Here is a 26,145-nt window from a genome sequence, read left to right as displayed (position 1 = left end):
CCAAGTCATTGACTATTCTCTCTGCTATCGCACGGCAAGTGGTACCAGAACGCCAAGTCTAGGTCCAAAAGGCTCCTTAACAGCTTCTACCCCCAAACCATAAGTCTCCTGAACAATTAATCAAATGGAGGCTCGAACGTTGTTTAATCGATGCATAGTCACTTTACCTCTACCTACATGTACAAATGACCTCAATTACCTCGACTAACCTGTACCCCCGCACATTAATTCACTCCCCACTGTACATATCCTCGTTATTTTATTGTGTTACTTTTATAAAACTTTAGTTTATTTGGTAAATATTTTCTGAACTGCGTTGTAAGGGCTTGTAAGGAAGCATTTCACGGTGCGGCCTACATCTGTTGAATTCCAGCGCACATGACAAATCATATTTGATTTGAGAATGAGTGAGTGATAGTCCATACATTTTTTTTTACCAAAGCATTTGCTGATGTTGATTGTTTGATTGCAGGTATTCTGAGCCCACAAGATTTCCTGATGATTGCATGATGGAGTTTGACCAAAAGGCATGTAAATACAACGTGTTCAAGAAGACCGACCGCTCCACTCCATGCCCTATCTACGGCGGTAAGGGGAAGTGATGGCTTTTCTTCCCCCGTGCTCTCAGGGAATGAAGACTGACCGCTCCACTCCATGCCCTATCTACGGCGGTAAGGGGAAGTGATGGCTTTTCTTCCCCCGTGCTCTCAGGGAATGAAGACTGACCGCGCCACTCCATGCCCTATCTACGGCGGTAAGGGGAAGTGATGGCTTTTCTTCCCCCGTGCTCTCAGGGAATGAAGACTGACCGCTCCACTCCATGCCCTATCTACGGCGGTAAGGGGAAGTGATGGCTTTTCTTCCCCCGTGCTCTCAGGGAATGAAGACTGACCGCTCCACTCCATGCCCTATCTACGTCGGTAAGGGGAAGTGATGGCTTTTCTTCCCCGTGCTCTCAGGGAATGAAGACTGACCGCTCCACTCCATGCCCTATCTACGGCGGTAAGGGGAAGTGATGGCTTTTCTTCCCCGTGCTCTCAGGGAATGAAGACTGACCGCTCCACTCCATGCCCTATCTACGGCGGTAAGGGGAAGTGATGGCTTTTCTTCCCCCGTGCTCTCAGGGAATGAAGACTGACTGCTCCACTCCATGCCCTATCTACGGCGGTAAGAGGAAGTGATGGCTTTTCTTCCCCCGTGCTCTCAGGGAATGAAGAATGAAAGGGAAAATTACAGTAATTGTTTTATAGATTTAATTGACATAATTGTTAGCTTAGCTCAGCCATACTGTCGGGTAACTTTCTGTTACTGTAACGATTGAAAAGCCATACTGTAATATGTCTATCATTGAAGATTTGTTATCATCTGCGCTGACTGTGTCATGAGAAGAACCTGAGTTCAAATACTATCTGAAACTGTGAGCGTTTGATCTGTCCTGATTAGAGAGCCAGATGGGCGGAGTTTGCTATTTTGGGACAATTCTATTGGTTCACAAAGCCAGTGTTTCCTGACCCTGGACCTCGAGTACCCCCAACAGTACAAATGTTTACTGTAAACCTGGACAAGCACACTTGATTCAACTTGTTAACTAATCATCAAGCCTTCAATGAGTTGACTGAGTTGTGTTTGTCCAGGGCTACAGTTAAAATGTGTTCTGTTGGGGGTACTGGAGGACCAATGAGTTGACTGAGTTGTGTTTGTCCAGGGCTACAGTTAAAATGTGTTCTGTTGGGGGTACTGGAGGACCAATGAGTTGACTGAGTTGTGTTTGTCCAGGGCTACAGTTAAAATGTGTTCTGTTGGGGGCACTGGAGGACCAGGGGTGGGCTGTTGGGGGGTACTGGAGGACAAGGGTTGGGCTGTTGGGGGGTACTGGAGGACCAGGGGTGGGCTGTTGGGGGGTACTGGAGGACCAGGGTTGGGCTGTTGGGGGGTACTGGAGGACCAGGGGTGGGCTGTTGGGTGGTACTGGAGGACCAGGGGTGGGCTGTTGGGGGGCACTGGAGGACCAGGGGTGGGCTGTTGGGGGGCACTGGAGGACCAGGGGTGGGCTGTTCGGGGTACTGGAGGACCAGGGTTGGGCTGTTGGGGGTACTGGAGGACCAGGGTTGGGCTGTTGGGCGTACTGGAGGACCAGGGTTGGGCTGTTGGGCGTACTGGAGGACCAGGGTTGGGCTGTTGGGCGTACTGGAGGACCAGGGTTGGGCTGTTGGGCGTACTGGAGGACCAGGGTTGGGCTGTTGGGCGTACTGGAGGACCAGGGTTGGGCTGTTCGGGGTACTGGAGGACCAGGGTTGGGCTGTTGGGCGTACTGGAGGACCAGGGTTGGGCTGTTGGGCGTACTGGAGGACCAGGGTTGGGCTGTTGGGCGTACTGGAGGACCAGGGTTGGGCTGTTGGGCGTACTGGAGGACCAGGGTTGGGCTGTTGGGCGTACTGGGGGACCAGGGTTGGGCTGTTGGGCGTACTGGAGGACCAGGGTTGGGCTGTTGGGCGTACTGGAGGACCAGGGTTGGGCTGTTGGGTGTACTGGAGGACCAGGGTTGGGCGTACTGGAGGACCAGGGTTGGGCTGTTGGGGGCACTGGAGGACCAGGGTTGGGCGTACTGGAGGACCAGGGTTGGGCTGTTGGGGGCACTGGAGGACCAGGGTTGGGCGTACTGGAGGACCAGGATTGGGCTGTTCGGGGGAACTGGAGGACCAGGGTTGGGAAACACTGCATTTAGCCATGCAAGCTCAATCAATCAAGATGAAGTATTTGAAATGATTTCAAATAGTATTTGAACCCAGGTCTGTTAGACACACAAGCTGCATAATGTACATGAGGTGTTGATATATATATAACCTTGAATAATAATAATACTGTTTGTCAATGCTTTCTTATTAGTCCATAGCCATAAAGGTGGATATTGATATGCTGTTTCTCCTATGGTTCCCAACCCACAATGCAGTTGCTTTGGATACGTTCTGTCATTTAATGTCAATAAATCTATACAATCAAGGTTGTCTTGTCCTTGGGGCTTATGTGTAGAAACTCTAAAAACCCTGGTCACATGACATAGGAGCTGACTTCCTCTTCCTCTGTGGTGTCACATGTAGAGTAGTTCACTCTGAGCAGGTTTGGTGAAATATTGCAGGCTCAGTTGAACATTTCCTGAATTAACTAAGGGGTCATTATTGTGTTTAACTACTACTAACTAGGGCCACCAATGGGGCCAACCACCAACCACACTCCAGTTAGCTCTACTACATGTATTTGCATCACAGGAGGTTGGTGGCACCTTAATTGGGGAGTGAGGGGTTCATGGTAACGGCTGGAGCGGAATTAATGGAATGGTATCAAATGCATCAAACATTCCATTAGTTCCTTTCCAGCCATTATTATGAGCCTTCCTTCACTCAGCAGCCTCCTGTGATTAATATGTGAGTCACCCTGCCTGCCCCGTGTTTCTGAATCTGTGCTACATGTCCGGACATGTCTACAACTGGGTTTAGGAAGAATTAAAGGTGCTGTTCTGCTGGGAGTAGACTAAGAGGAGAGTTAAAGGTGATGTCCTGCTGGGAATAGACTGTTAAGAGGAGAGTTAAAGGTGCTGTTCTGCTGGGAGTAGACTGTTAAGAGGAGAGTTAAAGGTGATGTCCTGCTGGGAGTAGACTAAGAGGAGAGTTAAAGGTACTGTTCTGCTGGGAGTAGACTAAGAGGAGAGTTAAAGGTGATGTCCTGCTGGGAGTAGACTAAGAGGAGAGTTAAAGGTACTGTTCTGCTGGGAGTAGACTGTTAAGAGGAGATTTAAAGGTAATGTCCTGCTGGGAGTAGACTGTTAAGAGGAGAGTTAAAGGTGATGTCCTGCTGGGAATAGACTGTTAAGAGGAGAATAAAAGGTGCATGGCAGTCGGGTGCATGTATTCAGGCAGGACAGACCGTGTGGTGCATGGCAAGTTCCTATATAATAACAGGTTTTATTCTATAGTATTTCAGGCCTGTAGTACTTAAATCATCTCTGCTTCTCATGTCTCAATGCTGTTTGAACTTTAAAGGTTAAGGAGAAGACACCACGCGGTATTTCCTTTGAGGAAACTGGTCACTTTGGAGCGACTGATCTGATCTCACATCTGTTCTCAACGTCGAGAAGACAAATATCACAGTTTTACACACTTAAGGTGAGTTGAATACCTAAATGTGATGAGACCTTGGAGAAGCGTCCCAAATGGCAACCTATTCCCTATGTAGTGCGTTACATTTGACCGGAAGCCCGCCCTACAGGGTTTTATTTAGGACACAACCCATTAATGCCACTTAAGGCCAGAGAGGTATCAACAAAGTGTGGGGGATTAAATTATATTATTTTGTTATGGAGTTCTCTCAGTTCCGGGAGGAGGTGGGTCTGTCTATATGCCCTATTAGTTATGGAGTTCTCTCAGTTCCGGGAGGAGGTGGGTCTGTCTATATGCCCTATTAGTTATGGAGTTCTCTCAGTTCTGGGAGGAGGTGGGTCTGTCTATATGCCCTATTAGTTATGGAGTTCTCTCAGTTCCGGGAGGAGGCGGGTCTGTCTATATGCCCTATTAGTTATGGAGTTCTCTCAGTTCCGGGAGGAGGTGGGTCTGTCTATATGCCCTATTAGTTATGGAGTTCTCTCAGTTCTGGGAGGAGGTGGGTCTGTCTATATGCCCTATTAGTTATGGAGTTCTCTCAGTTCTGGGAGGAGGTGGGTCTGTCTAGATGCCCTATTAGTTATGGAGTTCTCTCAGTTCTGGGAGGAGGTGGGTCTGTCTAGATGCCCTATTAGTTCAAATCAAATCAAAACAAATCAAATTTTATTTGTCACATACACATGGTTAGCAGATGTTAATGCGAGTGTAGCGAAATGCTTGTGCTTCTAGTTCCGACAATGCAGTAATAACCAACAAGTAATCTAACTAACAATTCCAAAACTACTGTCTTGTACACAGTGTGAGGGGATAAAGAATATGTACATAAGGATATATGAATGAGTGATGGTACAGAGCAGCATAGGCAGATACAGTAGATTGTATCGAGTACAGTATATACATATGAGATGAGTATGTAAACAAAGTGGCATAGTTAAAGTGGCTAGTGATACATGTATTACATAAGGATACAGTCGATGATATAGAGTACAGTATATACGTATGCCTATGAGATGAATAATGTAGGGTAAGTAACATTATATAAGGTAGCATTGTTTAAAGTGGCTAGTGATATATTTACATCATTTCCCATCAATTCCCATTATTAAAGTGGCTGGAGTTGAGTCAGTGTCAGTGTGTTGGCAGCAGCCACTCAATGTTAGTGGTGGCTGTTTAGTCTGATAGCCTTGAGATAGAAGCTGTTTTTCAGTCTCTCGGTCCCAGCTTTGATGCACCTGTACTGACCTCGCCTTCTGGATGATAGCGGGGTGAACAGGCAGTGGCTCGGGTGGTTGATGTCCTTGATGATCTTTATGGCCTTCCTGTGACATCGGGTGGTGTAGGTGTCCTGGAGGGCAGGTAGTTTGCCCCCGGTGATGCGTTGTGCAGACCTCACTACCCTCTGGAGAGCCTTACGGTTGAGGGCGGAGCAGTTGCCGTACCAGGCGGTGATACAGCCCGCCAGGATGCTCTCGATTGTGCATCTGTAGAAGTTTGTGAGTGCTTTTGGTGACAAGCCGAATTTCTTCAGCCTCCTGAGGTTGAAGAGGCGCTGCTGCGCCTTCTTCACAATGCTGTCTGTGTGAGTGGACCAATTCAGTTTGTCTGTGATGTGTATGCCGAGGAACTTAAAACTTGCTACCCTCTCCACTACTGTACCATCGATGTGGATAGGGGGGTGTTCCCTCTGCTGTTTCCTGAAGTCCACAATCATCTCCTTAGTTTTGTTGACGTTGAGTGTGAGGTTATTTTCCTGACACCACACTCCGAGGGCCCTCACCTCCTCCCTGTAGGCCGTCTCGTCGTTGTTGGTAATCAAGCCTACCACTGTTGTGTCGTCCGCAAACTTGATGATTGAGTTGGAGGCGTGCGTGGCCACGCAGTCGTGGGTGAACAGGGAGTACAGGAGAGGGCTCAGAACGCACCCTTGTGGGGCCCCAGTGTTGAGGATCAGCGGGGAGGAGATGTTGTTGCCTACCCTCACCACCTGGGGGCGGCCCGTCAGGAAGTCCAGTACCCAGTTGCACAGGGCGGGGTCGAGACCCAGGGTCTCGAGCTTGATGACGAGCTTGGAGGGTACTATGGTGTTGAATGCCGAGCTGTAGTCAATGAACAGCATTCTCACATAGGTATTCCTCTTGTCCAGATGGGTTAGGGCAGTGTGCAGTGTGGTTGAGATTGCATCGTCTGTGGACCTATTTGGGCGGTAAGCAAATTGGAGTGGGTCTAGGGTGTCAGGTAGGGTGGAGGTGATATGGTCCTTGACTAGTCTCTCAAAGCACTTCATGATGACGGAAGTGAGTGCTACGGGGCGGTAGTCGTTTAGCTCAGTTACCTTAGCTTTCTTGGGAACAGGAACAATGGTGGCCCTCTTGAAGCATGTGGGAACAGCAGACTGGTATAGGGATTGATTGAATATGTCCGTAAACACACCGGCCAGCTGGTCTGCGCATGCTCTGAGGGCGCGGCTGGGGATGCCGTCTGGGCCTGCAGCCTTGCGAGGGTTAACACGTTTAAATGTCTTACTCACCTCGGCTGCAGTGAAGGAGAGACCGCAAGTTTTCGTTGCAGGCCGTGTCAGTGGCACTGTATTGTCCTCAAAGCGGGCAAAAAAGTTATTTAGTCTGCCTGGGAGCAGGACATCCTGGTCCGTGACTGGGCTGGATTTCTTCCTGTAGTCCGTGATTGACTGTAGACCCTGCCACATGCCTCTTGTGTCTGAGCCGTTGAATTGAGATTCTACTTTGTCTCTGTACTGACGCTTAGCTTGTTTGATAGCCTTGCGGAGGGAATAGCTGCACTGTTTGTATTCGGTCATGTTACCAGACACCTTGCCCTGATTAAAAGCAGTGGTTCGCGCTTTCAGTTTCACACGAATGCTGCCATCAATCCACGGTTTCTGGTTAGGGAATGTTTTAATCGTTGCTATGGGAACGACATCTTCAACGCACGTTCTAATGAACTCGCACACCGAATCAACGTATTCGTCAATGTTGTTGTCTGACGCAATACGAAACATGTCCCAGTCACGTGATGGAAGCAGTCTTGGAGTGTGGAGTCAGCTTGGTCGGACCAGCGTTGGACAGACCTCAGCGTGGGAGCCTCTTGTTTTAGTTTCTGTCTGTAGGCAGGGATCAACAAAATGGAGTCGTGGTCAGCTTTTCCGAAAGGGGGGCGGGGCAGGGCCTTATATGCGTCGCGGAAGTTAGAGTAACAATGATCCAAGGTCTTTCCACCCCTGGTTGCGCAATCGATATGCTGATAAAATTTGGGGAGTCTTGTTTTCAGATTAGCCTTGTTAAAATCCCCAGCTACAATGAATGCAGCCTCCGGATAAATGGTTTCCAGTTTGCAAAGAGTCAAATAAAGTTCATTCAGAGCCAACGATGTGTCTGCTTGGGGGGGGATATATACGGCTGTGATTATAATCGAAGAGAATTATCTTGGTAGATAATGCGGTCTACATTTGATTGTGAGGAATTCTAAATCAGGTGAACAGAAGGATTTGAGTTCCTGTATGTTTCTTTCATCACACCATGTCACCTTAGTCATAAGGCATACGCCCCCGCCCCTCTTTTTACAGAAAGATGTTTTTTCCTGTCTGCGCGATGCGTGGAGAAACCTGTTGGCTGCACCGCTTCGGATAGCGTCTCTCCAGTAAGCCACGTTTCCGTGAAGCAAAGAACGTTACAGTCTCTGATGTCCCTCTGGAATGCTACCCTTGCTCGGATTTCATCAACCTTGTTGTCAAGAGACTGGACATTGGCAAGAAGAATGCTAGGGAATGGTGCACGATGTGCCCGTCCCCGGAGTCTGACCAGAAGACCGCCTCGTTTCCCTCTTTTTCGGAGTAGTTTTTTGGGGTCGCTGCATGGGATCCACTCCGTTGTCCTGTTTGTAAGGCAGAGCACAGGATCCGCGTCGCGAAAAGCGTATTCTTGGTCGTACTGATGGTGAGTTGACGCTGATCTTATATTCAGTAGTTCTTCTCGACTGTATGTGATGAAACCTAAGATGACCTGGGGTACTAATGTAAGAAATAACACGTAAAAAAACAAAAAACTGCATAGTTTCCTAGGAACGTGAAGCGAGGCGGCCATCTCTGTCGGCGCCGGAAGTTCTCTCAGTTCCAGGAGGAGGTGGGTCTGTCTATATGCCCTATTAGTTATGGAGTTCTCTCAGTTCTGGGAGGAGGTGGGTCTGTCTATATGCCCTATTAGTTATGGAGTTCTCTCAGTTCTGGAAGGAGGTGGGTCTGTCTAGATGCCCTATTAGTTATGGAGTTCTCTCAGTTCCGGGAGGAGGTGGGTCTGTCTATATGCCCTATTAGTTATGGAGTTCTCTCAGTTCCGGGAGGAGGCGGGTCTGTCTATATGCCCTATTAGTTATGGAGTTCTCTCAGTTCCGGGAGGAAGCGGGTCTGTCTATATGCCCTATTAGTTATGGAGTTCTCTCAGTTCCGGGAGGAGGCGGGTCTGTCTATATGCCCTATTAGTTATGGAGTTCTCTCAGTTCCGGGAGGAGGCTTGTCTGTCTATATGCCCTATTAGTTATGGAGTTCTCTCAGTTCCGGGAGGAGGCGGGTCTGTCTAAATGCCCTATTAGTTATGGAGTTCTCTCAGTTCCGGGAGGAGGCGGGTCTGTCTATATGCCCTATTAGTTATGGAGTTCTCTCAGTTCCGGGAGGAGGCGGGTCTGTCTATATGCCCTATTAGTTATGGAGTTCTCTCAGTTCCGGGAGGAGGCGGGTCTGTCTATATGCCCTATTAGTTATGGAGTTCTCTCAGTTCCGGGAGGAGGCGGGTCTGTCTATATGCCCTATTAGTTATGGAGTTCTCTCAGTTCTGGGAGGAGGCGGGTCTGTCTATATTCCCTATTAGTTATGGAGTTCTCTCAGTTCTGGGAGGAGGCGGGTCTGTCTATATGCCCTATTAGTTATGGAGTTCTCTCAGTTCTGGGAGGAGGCGGGTCTGTCTATATTCCCTATTAGTTATGGAGTTCTCTCAGTTCCGGGAGGAGGCGGGTCTGTCTATATGCCCTATTAGTTATGGAGTTCTCTCAGTTCTGGGAGGAGGTGGGTCTGTCTATATGCCCTATTAAAGGGAAAGTTGTGTAACATGCCACAACAAAACAGCCATGGTTCTCCCGGTGATGACAAGGTGAAAGGTGTGAAAAAGGAAATGAGAAAATGTGAAAATAAAGTATTCATGGTGATTGTGTGTATATATATATATATATATATATATGTATGTATAGAGAGAGAGATGACTAGCTAGGCCTTGAAATAGAAGAATAACCTACGTCACAGAAAGTGTGTGGGGACAGGCTGCGTAGATACAGAACAGGGAAGGAAATGCTTGTAGACTGAGCATTTTTGTGACCACAGTAATTGGTTCAACTGTGCCCGTCGTTGGCTATGGACATAGTCCCATGTTAGTTTAGAGGTCATTAAAGATCCCATGGCACTTATCACAAGAGTATGGGTGTTAACCCTGGTGTCCTGGCTAAATTCCCAAACCTGGCCCTCAAACCATCACGGTCACCTAATCATCCCCAGTTTGTCACAAGCAAAAATAAGACCCTCTCTCTCTCTCTCTCTCTCTCTCTCTCTCTCTCTCTCTCTCTCTCTCTCTCTCTCTCTCTCTCTCACTCTCACTCTCACTCTCTCACTCTCACACTCTCACACTCTCACACTCTCACACTCTCTCTCTCTCTCTCTCTCTCACACACACTCTCTTTCTCCTCATGGTTACAATGATGAATTTTCTGTGAACATCATCCACAGACTGATCCAAGTCACCCTTGTTCACACATGTTGCCTGGTAAAGTCAGTACATATGTAGTTTGACCCTGCAGGAGCCATAGAAGTTGCTATTGTAGCAGCTACAGTAGACCTTTTAGTACAGCAACGTCCCCAATGGCATCCTATTCCCTGTATACTGTAGGGCACTACTTTGGACCAGAGCACTAAAGGCCTATAATGGGAAAGGTACCATTTAGGACACAGATGTGTTTTAGTGAAAATATTCAACCCTGATAACATTTGTGGCTGTGGTGTGTTAGGGTGTCAGGTGTGTGTGATGTCAGGTGTGTGTGTGTTAGGTTGTGTGTGTTAGGGTGCTGCGGAGGGTGTATGTGGGGGGGGAGGGGGTATGGGTGTGTGTGTGTTAGGGTGCTGTAGAGGGTGTATGTGTGTGGTGGGTGTGTGTGGGGGTATGGGGGTGTGTGTGTGTGGGGGGGGGGGGGGGTATAGGTGTGTGTGGGTGTGTGTGTGTGTGGGGGGGGGGTGGGGTATGGGTGTGTGTGTGGGGGGGGGGGGGGGGGTATGGGTGTGTGTGTGTGTGTGGGTATGGTTGTGTGTGGGGGGGTATGGGTGTTTGTGGGGGGGGGGGGTATGGGTGTGTGTGTGGGGGTATGGGTGTGTGTGTGGGGGGGTATGGGTGTGTGTGGGGGGGTATGGGTGTGTGGGGGGGGGGTATGGGTGTGTGTGTGTGTGTGGGTATGGTTGTGTGTGGGGGGGTATGGGTGTTTGTGGGGGGGGGGGGTATGGGTGTGTGTGTGGGGGGGTATGGGTGTGTGTGGGGGGGGTATGGGTGTGTGTGGGGGGGTATGGGTGTGTGTGGGGGGGGGGTATGGGTGTGTGTGGGGGGGTATGGGTGTGTGTGGGGGGGGGTATGAGTGTGTGTGTGGGGGGTATGGGTGTGTGTGTGGGGGGGGGGGGGGGGGCGTATGGGTGTGTGCATGATTGAAAAGTACATCTACAATCCCCATACATGGACATGGAGGAAAGATATGGGAGGTCTCGTTGTAGAGCTAGGGGAGGTCTGGGGTAGAGCTAGGGGAGGTCTGGGGGAGAGCTGGGGGAGAGCTATGGGAGGTCTGGGGGAGAGCTCTGGGGGAGAGCTAGGGGAGGTCTGGGGGAGAGCTAGGGGAGGTCTGGGGGAGAGCTAGGGGAGGTCTGGGGAGAGCTAGGGGAGGTCTGGGGAGAGCTAGGGGAGGTCTGGAGGAGAGCTAGGGAAGGTCTGGGGAGAGCTAGGGGAGGTCTGGGGGAGAGCTAGGGGAGGTCTGGGGGAGATCTAGAGGAGACCTGGGGGAGAGCTAGGGGAGGTCTGGGGTAGAGCTAGGGGAGGTCTGGGGAGAGCTAGGGGAGGTCTGTGGGAGATCTAGAGGAGGCCTGGGGGAGAGCTAGGGGAGGCCTGGGGAAGAGCTAGGGGAGGTCTGGGGTAGAGCTAGGGGAGGTCTGGGGAGAGATGCCCTCTCTCTCCCTCCTCCCTCCTTTGTGTATGCGTAGTCTGGTGCGTGTGTGTGTGTGTGTATATGTCTGTACAAGCTATTCACTTACTTTCTATCTTCCACCCATCCCTCTTTTATCCCCTCCTCCCTCTTCCTCCCTTCTCTCCCTGTCTCCTCCCTCTCTTCCTCCCTTCTCTCTCTGCCTCCTCCCCCTCTCTCTCCCTCCTCCCTTCTCTCTCTGCCTCCTCCCTCTCTTCCTCCCTTCTCTCTCTGTCTCCTCCCTCTCTCCCTCTCTTCCTCCCTTCTCTCTCTGCCTCCTCCCCCTCTCTCTCCCTCCTCCCTTCTCTCTCTGCCTCCTCCCCCTCTCTCTCCCTCCTCCCTTCTCTCTCTGCCTCCTCCCTCTCTTCCTCCCTTCTCTCTCTGTCCCTCCTCTCCCTCCCTTCTCTCTCTGCCTCCTCCCTCTCTTCCTCCCTTCTCTCTCTGTCTCCTCCCTCTCTCCCTCTCTTCCTCCCTTCTCTCTCTGTCTCCTCCCTCTCTCCCTCTCTTCCTCCCTTCTCTCTCTGCCTCCTCCCTCTTCCTCCCTTCTCTCTCTGTCTCCTCCTTCTCTCCCTCTCTTCCTCCCTTCTCTCTCTGCCTCCTCCCCCTCTCTCTCCCTCCTCCCTTCTCTCTCTGCCTCCTCCCTCTCTTCCTCCCTTCTCTCTCTGCCTCATCCCTCTCTCCCTCTCTTCCTCCCTTCTCTCTCTGCCTCCTCCCCCTCTCTCTACCTCCTCCCTTCTCTGTGTGTGAGCGTAGTCTGGGCGCTCAGCCAAGTAGAATGTGTTTTTGAATGAATATCTGATGCGGCTGGCTGTGGGAGGAGCTATGTTACTGGAGTACTGGGAGAAAAGGAGGGAGGGAGCGTGGGAGAGAGAGAGAGAGACAGACTGAATGAGAGAGAGATTGAGAGAGAGAGAGAGAAAAGGGAGAAAGGGAGAGACAGAGAGAGAGAAAGGGAGAGACAGAGAGAGAGGTCTGACTGCCTTGCATAACACACGTTGGAGCAGCTTTGCACGCAGGACTTCATGTGATTCTTCAACCAGGGGGACTTCCTCTATCGCTGGCTCATCACAGAGCCTTACGGCTGGGTGTACATGTTCACCCGCTCTCCCGGACGTACCCTACCTGGAGCCTGGAGGAAAACAGGGCTGGCTCTGAAAAATAGACCTGCACAAAGGAGACGTAGAGAAAGAGGATTTCCCTATAGGAATACGTAGTGTAGAAGCTACACAGGCAAGAGGAAGTCTGACAATGCTCTGCCAGCTGTGGCTGTGTACAGCCTGGTAAGCTTTTCCCCTCTCCCTCGGCAAAGGCAGTGTTTCTTCTGGTTTCTTCTTGATTTGTGGCATAGTATTTTGGACCCTGGTCCTCTCCACTCATGCGTTCATCACCACTGTCATTCCCTCATCCAGTAATGCCCCTAGAGGCTACAGAACGTACACTGCATCGGGTTGGTCTTTGGATCGCATTACGATAAATACATTTACAAAAGAGCCAAGTCATACAGGTTTTGTAGAGAGAGGCGTTTGCTTGTTTACACGGGAATCTCTGACCTCTCTGTTTGTCTCTGCCTCTCTGTCTCCATCTGTCTGTGTCTGTCTGTCGTCTAACATTGTGTGAGCTAGCTTAGTGAGGAGATGAGCGATGCAGGACGCTGGAGTCATTGTGAAAAGAAGACAAACAGCCAGCTAGCCACAGCTCTCTCTCTCTCTCTCTCTCTCTCTCTCTCTCTCTCTCTCTCTCTCTCTCTCTCACGCTAATACTGCGTTCATAACTAAATGGGAATTTAGCACATACGACTGGGAAAAATCCAGTTGAACGGCCCTCCAACCGGTAATTACTAGTGTAAAACTCATCTGTCATCCTGAGCTGCCACTTCACCCACATGCTGACCTCTGACGTCACCAAGGAAATTACCTTCATAACAGCATTTTGGGTATTTAACCGCAACAACAAAACTTTTTAAAAATAAAAATCAATCTGTTAATATGTTGTTTTTTTTAACACTATAATTAGTTTATAAGCACGATAGCTGTATTTTTAGTTTATGGTTTACGCAGCTTGTTGGTCATTAGCCAATCGGCGTTACTTTAAACTTGTTTAAAGTATGTGAATGCATCCAACTTTGTAAATTCCCACCTCCCACTTGGTGACGAACACAGCATTAGAATCTCCTTTACACTCCTGGTCCGCCTTTTAAAGGGAGAGTCAGTCGGGGAATGGAAGGGTTTATTTGGAGCATTAAAGCTAGTAGCCCAATAGACACACACAGATGGTTAACCTTGTGTTTGGTACATTTATAGGAGGTTTGTGGGGGAAAGGTAATATCTGATGGAGAGTGTAGACAGTCAGTTAGTCGTTGTCAGTCAGCCTGTCATTCAGTCAACCAGTCAGTCATTCAGCCAGTCAGTCAGCCAGTCAGTCAGCCAGTCAGTCAGCCAGTCAATCAGTCAGTCAATCAACCTGAGTTGAGTCATTCAGCCAGTCAGTCAGTCAGTCAGTCAGACAGCTAGCCAGCCAGTCAGTCAGTCAGTCAGTCAATCAGTCAGCCTGTCATTCAGTCAACCAGTCAGTCATTCAGCCAGTCAGCCAATCATTCAGCCTGTCATTCAGTCAACCAGTCAGTCATTCAGCCAGTCAGCCAATCATTCAGCCAGTTAACCAGTCAGTCAGCCAGTCAATCAGTCAGTCAATCAACCAGTCAGTCAGTCATTCAGCCAGTCAGTCAGTCAGTTAGTCAGTCAGTTAGTCAGTCAGTCAGCCAGCCAGCCAGCCATTCAGTCAACCAGTCAGTTAGTCAGTGAGTCAGACAGCCAGCTAGTCATTGTCAGTCATTCATTAATTCAGTCATTCAGCCAGCCTGTCTATCAGTCAGTTAGTCAGCCAGCCAGTCAGTCATTCAATCAGTCAGTCAGTAAGCCAGTCAGTCATCCATTCAGTCAACCATTCAGTCAGCCAGCCATCCAGCCAGTCATTCAGTCAGTCATACGTAGTGTAGTCTCTGTGACAACAACAGAGTCAGGTGACAGAAACACAGCAAGGCAACATGTTGTTTCATCGTCAATGTTTGGTTGTTTTTTGTTGTTATTTGGTCGTCAAAGCTCATTTCTGGGAATAATGTACATAATGTGACCATGGCCCATAAGGTCAAGTGCTCTATATAGGGAATAGGGTGCCATACGGGATGCAACTAGTCCCTCTCCAGATCTGCCTAGCCAAAGGACCCAAAGAGCTTCCTGTATTTGTGCACTGTGAGTTTAGTACATGAGTGTTCTCATCAGTGTTATCTTACTGGCCGTGTGTTTGTTGGTCTCAAGGTTATAATAATAACTGTGGGAAATGGAGAAGGTTTCCTCCTTGGTGTCTGTGCTGCTTGCTATCCATGTCAGTGAGTGCCTGCATCCCAAATGCCATCGTACAGATACACTACATGACCAGAAGTATGTGGACACCTGCTCTTCAAACATCTCCTTCCAAAATCATGGGCATTAATATGGAGTTGGTCCCCCCTTTGCTGCTATAACAGCCTCCCGTCTTCTGGGAAGGATTTCCACTAGATGTTGGAACATTGCTGTGGGGTCTTGCTTCTATTCAGCCACAAGAGCATTAGTGAGGTCAGGCACTGATGTTAGACGATGAGGCCTGGCTCGCAGTCGGCGTTCCAATTCATCCCAAAGGTGATCGATAGGGTACAGGTCAGGTCTTTGTGCAGGCCAGTCAAAATTTTCCACACTGATCATGACAAACCATTTCTGTACAGACCTTGCTTTGTGCACAGGGGCATTGTCATGCTGAAACAGGAAAGGGCCTTCCCCAAACTGTTGCCACAAAGTTGGAAGCACAGAATCGTCTGGAATGTCATTGTCTGCTGTAGTGTTAAGATTTCCCTTCATTGGAACTAAAGGGCACAAACCATGAAAAACAGCTCCAGTTCATTATTCCTCCCCCACCAAACTTGGAGCAGGTAGTGTTGTCCTGGCATCCACCAAACCCAGATTTAGGACATAGCCAGTCATTGGTAGTGAGTTGAGATGAGGTGAGGTGAGGTAGGTGAGATGAGGTGATGTAGGTGAGGTGAGGTAGGTGAGGTGAAGTAGGTGAGGTGAGGTAGGTGAGGTGAGGTGATGTAGGTGAGGTGAAGTAGGTGAGGTGAGGTGATGTAGGTGAGGTGAGGTAGGTGAGTTGAGTTGAGGTAGGTGAGGTGAGGTAGGTGAGATGAAGTAGGTGAGGTGAGTTGAAGTGAAGTGAGGTGGTGAGGTGAGGTGAGGTGAGGTGAGGTGAGGTGAGGTAGGTGAGGTGAGTTGAGGTGAGATGAGGTGAGGAAGGTGAGGTTGAGGTGAGGTGAGTTGAAGTGAGGTGAGGTAGGTGAGGTGAAGTAGGTGAGGTGAAGTAGGTGAGGTAGGTGAGTTGAGGTGAGGTGAGGTGAGGTGAGGTAGGTGAGTTGAGGTGAGGTGAGGTGAGGTAGTTGAGTTGAGGTGAGGTGAGGTGAGTTGGGTGAGTTGAGTTGAGGTAAGGTGAGGTAGGTGAGGTGAGGTAGGTAAGGTGAGTGAGTGGTAGTGAATGGAACAATGCTTGTTCCCATTCAGGACGTGTCTGCTGCCTCTGGGGCATGTGAGGAGAGACTCTCCATATAGCTGAGCACAGGAAAGTTGTCCAAGGGTGCTGGGATCCTCTGGTTGTCTTTAGCGTTGTGTGTGTGTGTGTGTGTGTGTGTGTGTGTGTGTGTGTGTGTGTGTGTGTGTGTGTGTGTGTGTGTGTGTGTGTGTGTTGGACTCTAAACAGATTTCTATCTTTACACCAGTGGAAAGTGGGACATGGTGTCTCCGTGTTGTGACTCTCCTGTAACCATGCCTCAGAGATTGTTGTTGTGTTACCGCAGTGTTCATTGTCAAGGCTCGGGTTGTCGTGGTGTTTTCCTCGTGGTGTTATCATGGGATTGCCATGGTGATGGGGTTGTGCTGTAGCAGTGTCGTAGTGTGTGTGTCTGTGTGGAGCTAATCGACAATGTCTGCGTGAAGTGGAGGCTATATGGTGCTCTGATGCTAAAGGCACCGCTTAATGTGGGTCAGGAAAAGCAGCTCTCTCTCTCCCTCCCCTCTCTCTTTATCTCTCTTTCTCTCTTCTCCCATCCTCTGCCACTTTCTGTTTTTCCTCTCTCCCTCCCTCTCGCTTTGTTTTTCTCTCTCTTTTTTCCCTTCCCTCTTTCTCTGTCACTCCATGTTTTGTCACTGCATCTCTCCCTGCCTGCCATCATGCGTTGTCTTTCTGTTGATCTATTTCTCCCTCCCTGCCTGCCATCATGCTTTCTGTCTTCCTGCCTCTCTGTTTATCTCCTCTCCTTCTCCCTTTCTTCCTGCCTCTGTTTATCTCCTCTCCTCCCTTTCTTCCTGCCTCTGTTTATCTCCTCTCCTTCTCCCTTTCTTCCTGCCTCTGTTTATCTCCTCTCCTTCTCCCTTTCTTCCTGCCTCTGTTTATCTCCTCTCCTTCTCCCTTTCTTCCTGCCTCTGTTTATCTCCTCTCCTTCTCCCTTTCTTTCTGCCTCTGTTTATCTCCTCTCTTTCTCCCTTTCTTCCTGCCTCTCTGTTTATCTCCTCCCCTTCTCCCTTTCTTCCTGCCTCTCTGTTTATCTCCTCTCCTTCTCCCTTTCTTTCTGCCTCTGTTTATCTCCTCTCCTTCTCCCTTTCTTCCTGCCTCTGTTTATCTCCTCTCCTTCTCCCTTTCTTTCTGCCTCTGTTTATCTCCTCTCCTTCTCCCTTTCTTCCCGCCTCTCTGTTTATCTCCTCTCCTTCTCCCTTTCTTTCTGCCTCTGTTTATCTCCTCTCCTTCTCCCTTTCTTCCTGCCTCTGTTTATCTCCTCTCCTTCTCCCTTTCTTCCTGCCTCTCTGTTTATCTCCTCTCATTCTCCCTTTCTTCCTGCCTCTGTTTATCTCCTCTCCTTCTCCCTTTCTTCCTGCCTCTCTGTTTATCTCCTCCCCTTCTCCCTTTCTTCCTGCCTCTCTGTTTATCTCCTCCCCTTCTCCCTTTCTTCCTGCCTCTCTGTTTATCTCCTCTCCTTCTCCCTTTCTTCCTGCCTCTCTGTTTATCTCCTCTCCTTCTCCCTTTCTTCCTGTCTCTCTGTTTATCTCCTTTCTTGCCTCTCAGCTGCACCTCTCCTTTGTTACCTCTGGTACATCTAGCAGGCTTTATCAGGCTGTTCTGTTATAGATATAGAATGGTGCATCTAGCAGGCTTTATCAGGCTGTTCTGTTATATATATAGAATGGTACATCTAGCAGGCTTTATCAGGCTGTTCTGTTATAGATATAGAATGGTACATCTAGCAGGCTTTATCAGGCTGTTCTGTTATAGATATAGAATGGTACATCTAGCAGGCTTTATCAGGCTGTTCTGTTATAGATATAGAATGGTACATCGAGCAGGCTTTATCAAGCTGTTCTGTTATAGATATAGAATGGTACATCTAGCAGGCTTTATCAGGCACACATGGAGGTTGACTGTATGTTTATTGTTGAATGTGTAGATGATGTAGATGTGATGACGTGAGGCAGGGGGTAATATACACAATACAACATGACTTCCTAGAACATCATGATGTGATTGTCAAATTATAATTTCAATGAGGAGTGAAATGGATGGACACACAAGCACGCACATAAATACACACACACAGGCCTCCCGAGTGGCGCAGTGGTCTAAGGTACTGCATCGCTAGCTGTGCCACTAGAGATTCTGGGTTCGAGTCCATGCACTGTCGCAGCTGGCCGCGACCGGGAGACCCATGGGGTGGTGCACAATTGGCCCAGCGTCGTCCGGGTTAGGGGAGGGTTTGGCCGGCAGGGATGTCCTTGTCCCATCACGCACTAGCGACTCCTGTGGTGGGCCGGGCGCAGTGCACGCTGACACGGTCGTCAGGTGTACGGTGTTTCCTCTGACACATTGGTGCGGCTGGCTTCCAGGTTAAGTGGGCATTGTGTCAAGAAGCAGTGCGGCTTGGTTGGGTTGTGTTTCGGAGGACGCATGGCTCTCGACCTTTGTCTCTCCCGAGTCCGTACGGGAGTTGCAGCGATGAGACAAGACTGTAACAACTAATTGGAAACCAGGATATTGGGGAGAAAAAGGGGTAAACAGAATTGATATAAATACACACAGAACAACAACAACAACCAGGATGTCATTTGATCTGGTGTCTGGCTTGATTTTCACACCTACCTTTTTCCACTCACAGTCATTGAAGCAGGGGTTGGTACCGGTTCAGGAAACAGAACCAAAAACGGTGAAAAAACAACAAAAATTAAAGTAACAGAAATAGAACCAGCAACTAGTGTTCCGGAACAGAACTGTTATTTTCAAATCTTGAGAATCGGTTAATAATGTCATTGTTTTGTTCCCGAAAATATTCTGTATTTAAGTACAGTTCTGATGCTAGTAATAGCCTAAACTCATGCCATGATGTTCAGCGCTTCAAGCCAAGCCTGTTACATGTCCACCCCTCTTTCTCACTCTCTACTCACCCGCATCTCATGCCTGCAGGGGCGCATATTAAAATATGGAATGTCATGATTGCATATATCCTTTGACGTGTGTCATGCACAGAGAGTAAGCATGTTGGAAATGTACAGCCATCATTCTTCTCTGTTGTTTCTACATTCTAGAACACAACAGTTGTGTTTCTTCCTCTGTCTCCAGATTTACAGCTGGCGGACGTTGTGGTTAGTCAGAGATGATTCCTCATGAAGTCCATGGAGTCGTCCTCTCTGTCGCCTGGCGGGCGTCACTCTGCCCTCTCTAGACTACTGAGTCCAGGACACACAGTCACACAGTGAAGACCTGAAAGAGACCTGATAGAGCCCACGACAACACTGAGAGAGAGAGATGTTTCGCATGCCAATAAAGCCCTTAAATTGAATTGAAATTGAGAGAGAAACAGAGATAGGGACAAAGAGAGAGAGAAACAGTAGGTTCAAAAAACCTACTTGAGAGACAAACAAAGAGTGAAAACCAACCATGAAATCCAACCAGGAGAGGAGCCATGGCTGTCTACCTCCAAAGAAGCGTGAGATCCTAGCCCTGGAGCAGAGGCCTGTGGTGGTACCAGCAGCAGCTGAGATCCTAGCCCTGGAGCAGAGGCCTGTGGTGGTACCAGCAGCAGCTGCAGCCTCAGCAGACACTACCTTGCACACAGAGAACCTGACTTGGCTGGCCAATGTAGCCAGCGAACGCTGCAGATCCACAGAAACTCCCAGCCCCAGGTTTCCTGTCTCCTCGTCCTCCTCTTCATCTCCCTCCCCTTCTGCTCTCCCCCTGTCCTCTCTCTCCACGATCTACCCCACTGGGGTGGGGCTCAGCCAACAGGGCGGGACAATCCAGTACGCCCAGCTGGCCCCTAACCTCCAGTTCATTAGCTCGGGGCCGTACACTGGCTACATCTCCTCTCAGATCATCCAGTCCACTGCCACCAGTGTAGCCGCCTCCACAGGGCAACAGCGCCACCATCTGGACGGCCACTGCTACACCACCGCCCTCATCTCCCAGGCCACCAAGGTGTGTGTCTATTGTGTGTGCATTCGGAAAGTATTCAGACCCCTTGACTTTTTCCACATTTTGTTACGTTAAAGCCTTATTCTAAAATGTATTATTGTTTTTTCCCCCTCATCAATCTACACACAATAAGGTATTTTTTACATTTATTTTTTATACATTTACAAAAATGTATAAAAACCTGTTTTTGCTTTGTCATTATGTTCGCTGTGTTCAGATTGATCAGATTGTTTATGTATTTAATCCATTGTGGAAAAAGTCAAGGGGTCTGAATACTTTCCATAGACACCGTATATCGGTGTTGGGGAGTAGTGAACTACATGGAGTTCAACTAGTAAGTTAACTACATTTTGCTGTATTTTGCTGGTAGTTTAACTAAATTATGGCAAGACAATTTGTGTCAGACCTGCCCAATTCTCACTTAAAACATCATTTTTGTGTTTAATAGACTAGATTGTGATCTGTTTTTGCAATTTCTAGACTATGACATTTCAGATTTCAATATGATAATGCATCATTAAAGTAGTCAACTACTTTTTCAAGGTAACTTTAAGGTTCAGTAAACTATATTTTCTTAAGGCTAGATTTAATGTAGCGTAACTTCTTCCAGAGTGAAGTAATTGTTAGCTTGATAAACTTTCATAGTAGCTTCCCCACCACTGGTATTTATTCTGTAATTAATTAGTAGTATTATTATTATACAGTGGGGCAAAAAAGTATTTAGTCAGCCACCAGTTGTGCAAGTTCTCCCACTTAAAAAGATGAGAGAGGCCTGTAATTTTCATCATAGGTACACTTCAACTATGACAGACGAAATGAGGAAAAAAAATCCAGAAAATCACATTGTAGGATTTTTAATGAATTTATTTGCAAATTGTGGTGGAAAATAAGTATTTGGTCACCTACAAACAAGCAAGATTTCTGGCTCTCACAGACCTGTAACTTCTTCTTTAAGAGGCTCCTCTGTCCTCCACTCGTTACCTGTATTAATGGCACCTGTTTGAACTTGTTATCAGTATAAAAGACACCTGTCCACAACCTCAAACAGTCACACTCCAAGCTTCACTATGGCCAAGACCAAAGAGCTGTCAAAGGACACCAGAAACAAAATTGTAGACCTGCACCATGCTGGGAAGACTGAATCTGCAATAGGTAAGCAGCTTGGTTTGAAGAAATCAACTGTGGGAGCAATTATTAGGAAATGGAAGACATACAATACCACTGATAATCTCCCTCTATCTGGGGCTCCACGCAAGATCTCACCCCGTGGGGTCAAAATGATCACAAAAACGGTGAGCAAAAATCCCAGAACCACACGGGGGGACCTAGTGAATGACCGGCAGAGAGCTGGGACCAAAGTAACAAAGCCTACCATCAGTAACACACTACGCCGCCAGGGACTCAAATCCTGCAGTGCCAGACGTGTCCCCTGCTTAAGCCAGTACATGTCCAGGCCCGTCTGAAGTTTGCTAGAGAGCATTTGGATGATCCAGAAGAAGATTGGGAAAATGTCATATGGTCAGATGAAACCAAAATATAACTTTTTGGTAAAAACTTAACTCGTCGTGTTTGGAGGACAAAGAATGCTGAGTTGCATCCAAAGAACACCATACCTACTGTGAAGCACGGTGGTGGAAACACCATGCTTTGGGGCTGTTTTTCTGCAAAGGGACCAGGACGACTGATCCGTGTAAAGGAAAGAATGAATGGGGCCATGTATCGTGAGATTTTGAGTGAAAACCTCCTTCCATCAGCAAGGGCATTGAAGATGAAACGTGGCTGGGTCTTTCAGCATGACAATGATCCCAAACACACCGCTCGGGCAACGAAGGAGTGGCTTCGTAAGAAGCATTTCAAGGTCCTGGAGTGGCCTAGCCAGTCTCCAGATCTCAACCCCATAGAAAATCTTTGGAGGGAGTTGAAAGTCCGTGTTGCCCAGCAACAGCCCCAAAACATCACTGCTCTAGAGGAGATCTGCATGGAGGAATGGGCCAAAATACCAGCAACAGTGTGTGAAAACCTTGTGAAGACTTACAGAAAACATTTGACCTCTGTCATTGCCAACAAAGGGTATATAACAAAGTATTGAGATCAACTTTTGTTGTTGACCAAATACTTATTTTCCACCATAATTTGCAAATAAATTCATAAAAAATCCTACAATGTGATTTTCTGGATTTTTTTTCTCATTTTGTCTGTCATAGTTGAAGTGTACCTATGATGAAAATTACAGGCCTCTCTCATCTTTTTAAGTGGGAGAACTTGCACAATTGGTGGCTGACTAAATATTTTGGCCCCACTGTATAATTAGTGTTTTTTATTTTTTATGTTTTTTATGTTTTGGTTGGTGCGAAGAAATATCCCCTTTGGGGCGATTAATGAAATACTCTGTTATGTTAAGGTTGGGGACCAGCAGAACAAGGTCCAGATAGGTCTGCCGTCTGACCTGGCTGTGTCCGTTGGAGGGACCCACTTCACCACTACCCACCAGTACATCCAGCTGGACAGCAGCAGCCCTCTGACCGTCACCTCCCCTACCCAGGGCCACCTCCAGCCTCTCCAGCTCCACACCCACCCTGGGGTGGGCCTCCTCCCCCACACCCTCACCCTCGCCCCCTCCCAGGTGCTGGTCCAGTATACGGATGGGTTAGGGGTCAACAAAGCTGAGGGCGGACACACCAAGGTATTTACATCGTTTTTTATTGAATATATTTTTAGACGTTGAACTGTTTGCGAGGAGAGCTTGTGGGTAAGCATGTCATTGTACAGTGTAGACTACACTGTATCCTGTGGATATGATAAATATAGATTGATTTTATTTGAAGGTGGTGCAGCTGAATGGAGAGCTGGAGAGGAGTTTCGGTAAACAGAGCTGTGCTGGCATCAAAGGAACCTCCTACTCTAACCAGAACAATCAGCAGGTTCACCATGGATATGAAGCTCGACACATCCTCATTCCCGCAGACTACACTACCCAGGATTCCACAGGACTACAAACCTCCCTGGTGCTGGTAGCAAACGCCCAGCCCAACCCCCACCCCCACCCTCACCCTACCAGTGGTGCTGAGCAGGACAAGGTCCAGGTCCACCCATCACTAATACACAGTGAGGGAGGAGGCATCTGTCTAAGGAAACCTGTCTCCAGAACCTCCTCTTTCACCTCCTCAACTCCTCTGAGGCTCTGAAGGTCTCTTCTGCCCCTCACACAGTTATCCAGACCACCCACCACTCTGACGAGCATGTACACAGCCTGTACTCCACCACCCAGGCACCAATCATCGGCTACATCGCCAGGGCAGGTAACCAGCATGGCGTCAGCTACGCCACCCTGCCGCAGCACCTGGTCATCCCGGACGGCCAGTCCCTCCAGTCTCTCCTGATACCCGTTAACGGAGTTACCACCACTACGGACCTCGAGGCTGCCTGCTCGGTGACCGCCAGGACGGCCAGCACCACCGCCTCTCAGCTGGCTCCAGCGACCGCATCCCTCCCCCGCCACACCTACCTCACCGCGTCCCTGTCCAAGTGTGAGATGCTGGGGTCGGACGGCCACCACCAGTCCCCTGCTGTACTCCAGGCCCAAGTACTACCCATCCAACACATCCAAATCCCGTCTAACACAACTGCTAATGTGGTGGCGTCCCCCTCCCCTGCCCCAGCCCTAGCTCCAGGACCTGTCCAGGCCTCCCCCTCTCTCTCCTCTTCCCCCTCCCCTGCCCAGCCCTAGCCCTGTCCAGGCCTCACCCTCTCTCTCCTTGTCCCCCTCCCCTGCCCCAGGACCTGTCCAGGCCTCCCCCTCTCTCTCCTCTTCCCCCTCCCCTGCCCCAGCCCTAGCTCCAGGACCTGTCCAGGCCTCCCCCTCTCTCTCCTCTTCCCTCTCCTCCACTCCAGCTCCTGTCCAGTCCACCCCCACTCTCTCCTCTTCCCCTGCCCCAGCCCTAGCTACAGCCCCTGTCCAGGCCTCCCCCTCTCTCTCCTCCTCTCCAACCACGCTCCCTCCGTTCTTCATGCGTGGCTCCATCATCCAGCTGGCGGACGGGGAGCTGAAGCGAGTGGAGGACCTGAAGACGGAGGACTTCATCCAGAGTGCTGAGATCAGCAGTGAGCTGAAGATTGACTCCAGCACAGTGGAACGCATCGACACGGGCCAGACACCCAACGCTGTCATCATACAGTTCGGTGTCGGGGAACACAAAGCACAGGTAAGCTTGCAATGCTTGTTGTTGTCTCCATTCCCCTAGACTCAGTGCCAGTCTGTTTGTACTACCCTGCCAACGCCTTGTCACTCATTCTCTCACCGCAGTGGTGTTGAAAAGAGCACAAACAGATCTGAGACCAGGCTACCATAACCCCATCCTAATGTCAATGTTTATGCCAATAACAGTTTATTGTGTATCCTTTGTGTGTTGTATTCCTCTGCAGGTGTGTGTGGAGGTGCTGTTAGAGTACCCGTTCTTTGTGTTCGGCCAGGGCTGGTCGTCCTGCTGCCCTGGCCGGACCACTCAGCTGTTGGAGCTGAGCTGTGCCAAGCTGTGTGTTGGGGACGTGTGTGTCTCCCTGACCCTCAGGAGCCTGAGGGGTGGCGGTGGCTCTGTGTCTGGGAGGAACCACAACAGCCAGGGTCACGAGGTCAAGCTGAGGCACAGCCACAACACTGGGGACATCACACAGGGGTCTAACTGCCAGGGGAACAGTCAGGGGAATAGCCAGAGTAATGGTCAGAGAGACAGTCAGAGTATGGACAAAGACTTTAGGAACAGTTTGAATGCTGCAGGCAGCAACAGTGTCTTCCTGGTGCAAGTGGCCAAAACAGACAGGTTGAATGAGGAGGACAGGGACGTCCCCCGCTGTGTGGACCAGGTGACAGGATCTGGACTGAGACCCGGATCTGGACCAGGGGTCTACGGAACTGGAGTTGGACCCAGGAGCACCTCGGACCTGCAGGCTGTCTCAGGGAATGGAGAGATGATAGGGAGAGACAATGGAGAGACGAGAGAGAGAGAACAGAATAGCCCCATGCTCCCTCCGCCCCTCAAGACAGAAGTGGGTGAGGCAGACAAAGAAAAACCCTGGGGTCGTAAGAGGAGGTGGTCTGCTCCAGAGAGAGATCAGACAGAGAGGGCGGACGAGGAACCCCCTTTGACTCTGCCAAAACCCTCTTTTATAACTCAGCAGGTCAAACTCTCCATCGAGGGAAGGTCAAATGTTAGTCGTTGAAGGAGCTGGAGTGTTGTACAGGAGGTAGGGGACATAGTTTTATATGTTTGTAACGTTGTTAGTGCTGTTTGGTTTAATCTATCTATCCACATTAATGGAAAGGATTCATTTACCTGGTATATACATGTTTTATGATTCTATTTCTATGGAAGGAACATTGTTGTCTCTGTGTTTGGCCCACAGCCTGGGAGGCCAGTCTCTCTCTAGAACACAGTTAGTGGCCCACAGCCTGGGAGGCCAGTCTCTCTCCAGAACACAGTTAGTGGCCCACTGTCTGGGAGGCCAGTCTCTCTCCAGAACACAGTTAGTGGCCCACTGCCTGGGAGGCCAGTCTCTCTCCAGAACACAGTTAGTGGCCCACTGTCTGGAAGGCCAGTCTCTCTCCAGACCACAGTTAGTGGCCCACTGCCTGGGAGGCCAGTCTCTCTCCAGAACACAGTGAGTGGCCCACTGTCTGGGAGGCCAGTCTCTCTCCAGAACACAGTTAGTGGCCCACAGCCTGGGAGGCCAGTCTCTCTCCAGAACACAGTTAGTGGCCCACAGCCTGGGAGGCCAGTCTCTCTCCAGAACACCGTTTTGGCCCACTGCACCTTATAGGCCAGTCCTCACCACTGCGACTTGTATGCTTAGTGGCCCACTGCCTGGGAGGCCAGTCTCTCTCCAGAACACAGTTAGTGGCCCACTGTCTGGAAGGCCAGTCTTATCTCAGTTCACTGTTAGTGGCAACACCCATCCGTAGCACGCGCTCCAGCAGGTGTATCTCACTGATCATCCCTAAACACAGTGAGTGGCCCACTGTCTGGGAGGCCAGTCTCTGCTGCCTGTGATTGAACACAGTTAGTGGCCCACTGCCTGGGAGGCCAGTCTCTCTCCAGAACACAGTTAGTGGCCCACTGTCTGGAAGGCCAGTCTCTCTCCAGACCACAGTTAGTGGCCCACTGCCTGGGAGGCCAGTATCTCTACCTTTAGA

At 49.5% G+C, this 26,145-nt stretch overlaps 1 pseudogene; it reads left to right on the top strand.

Annotated features, from left to right (window-relative positions):
- Nucleotides 1–12,666: 12,666 nt before the first annotated feature.
- LOC139405651 (ataxin-1-like) lies at nt 12,667–25,175 on the top strand (annotated as a pseudogene).
- The last annotated feature ends 970 nt before the right edge of the window (nt 25,176–26,145 follow it).

Source organism: Oncorhynchus clarkii, chromosome 3 (assembly GCF_045791955.1).
Source record: "Oncorhynchus clarkii lewisi isolate Uvic-CL-2024 chromosome 3, UVic_Ocla_1.0, whole genome shotgun sequence".
Lineage (NCBI taxonomy): Eukaryota > Metazoa > Chordata > Actinopteri > Salmoniformes > Salmonidae > Oncorhynchus > Oncorhynchus clarkii.
The sequence above is the reverse complement of the archived record's forward strand: the minus strand, read 5'-3'. Positions and strand labels throughout refer to the sequence as shown.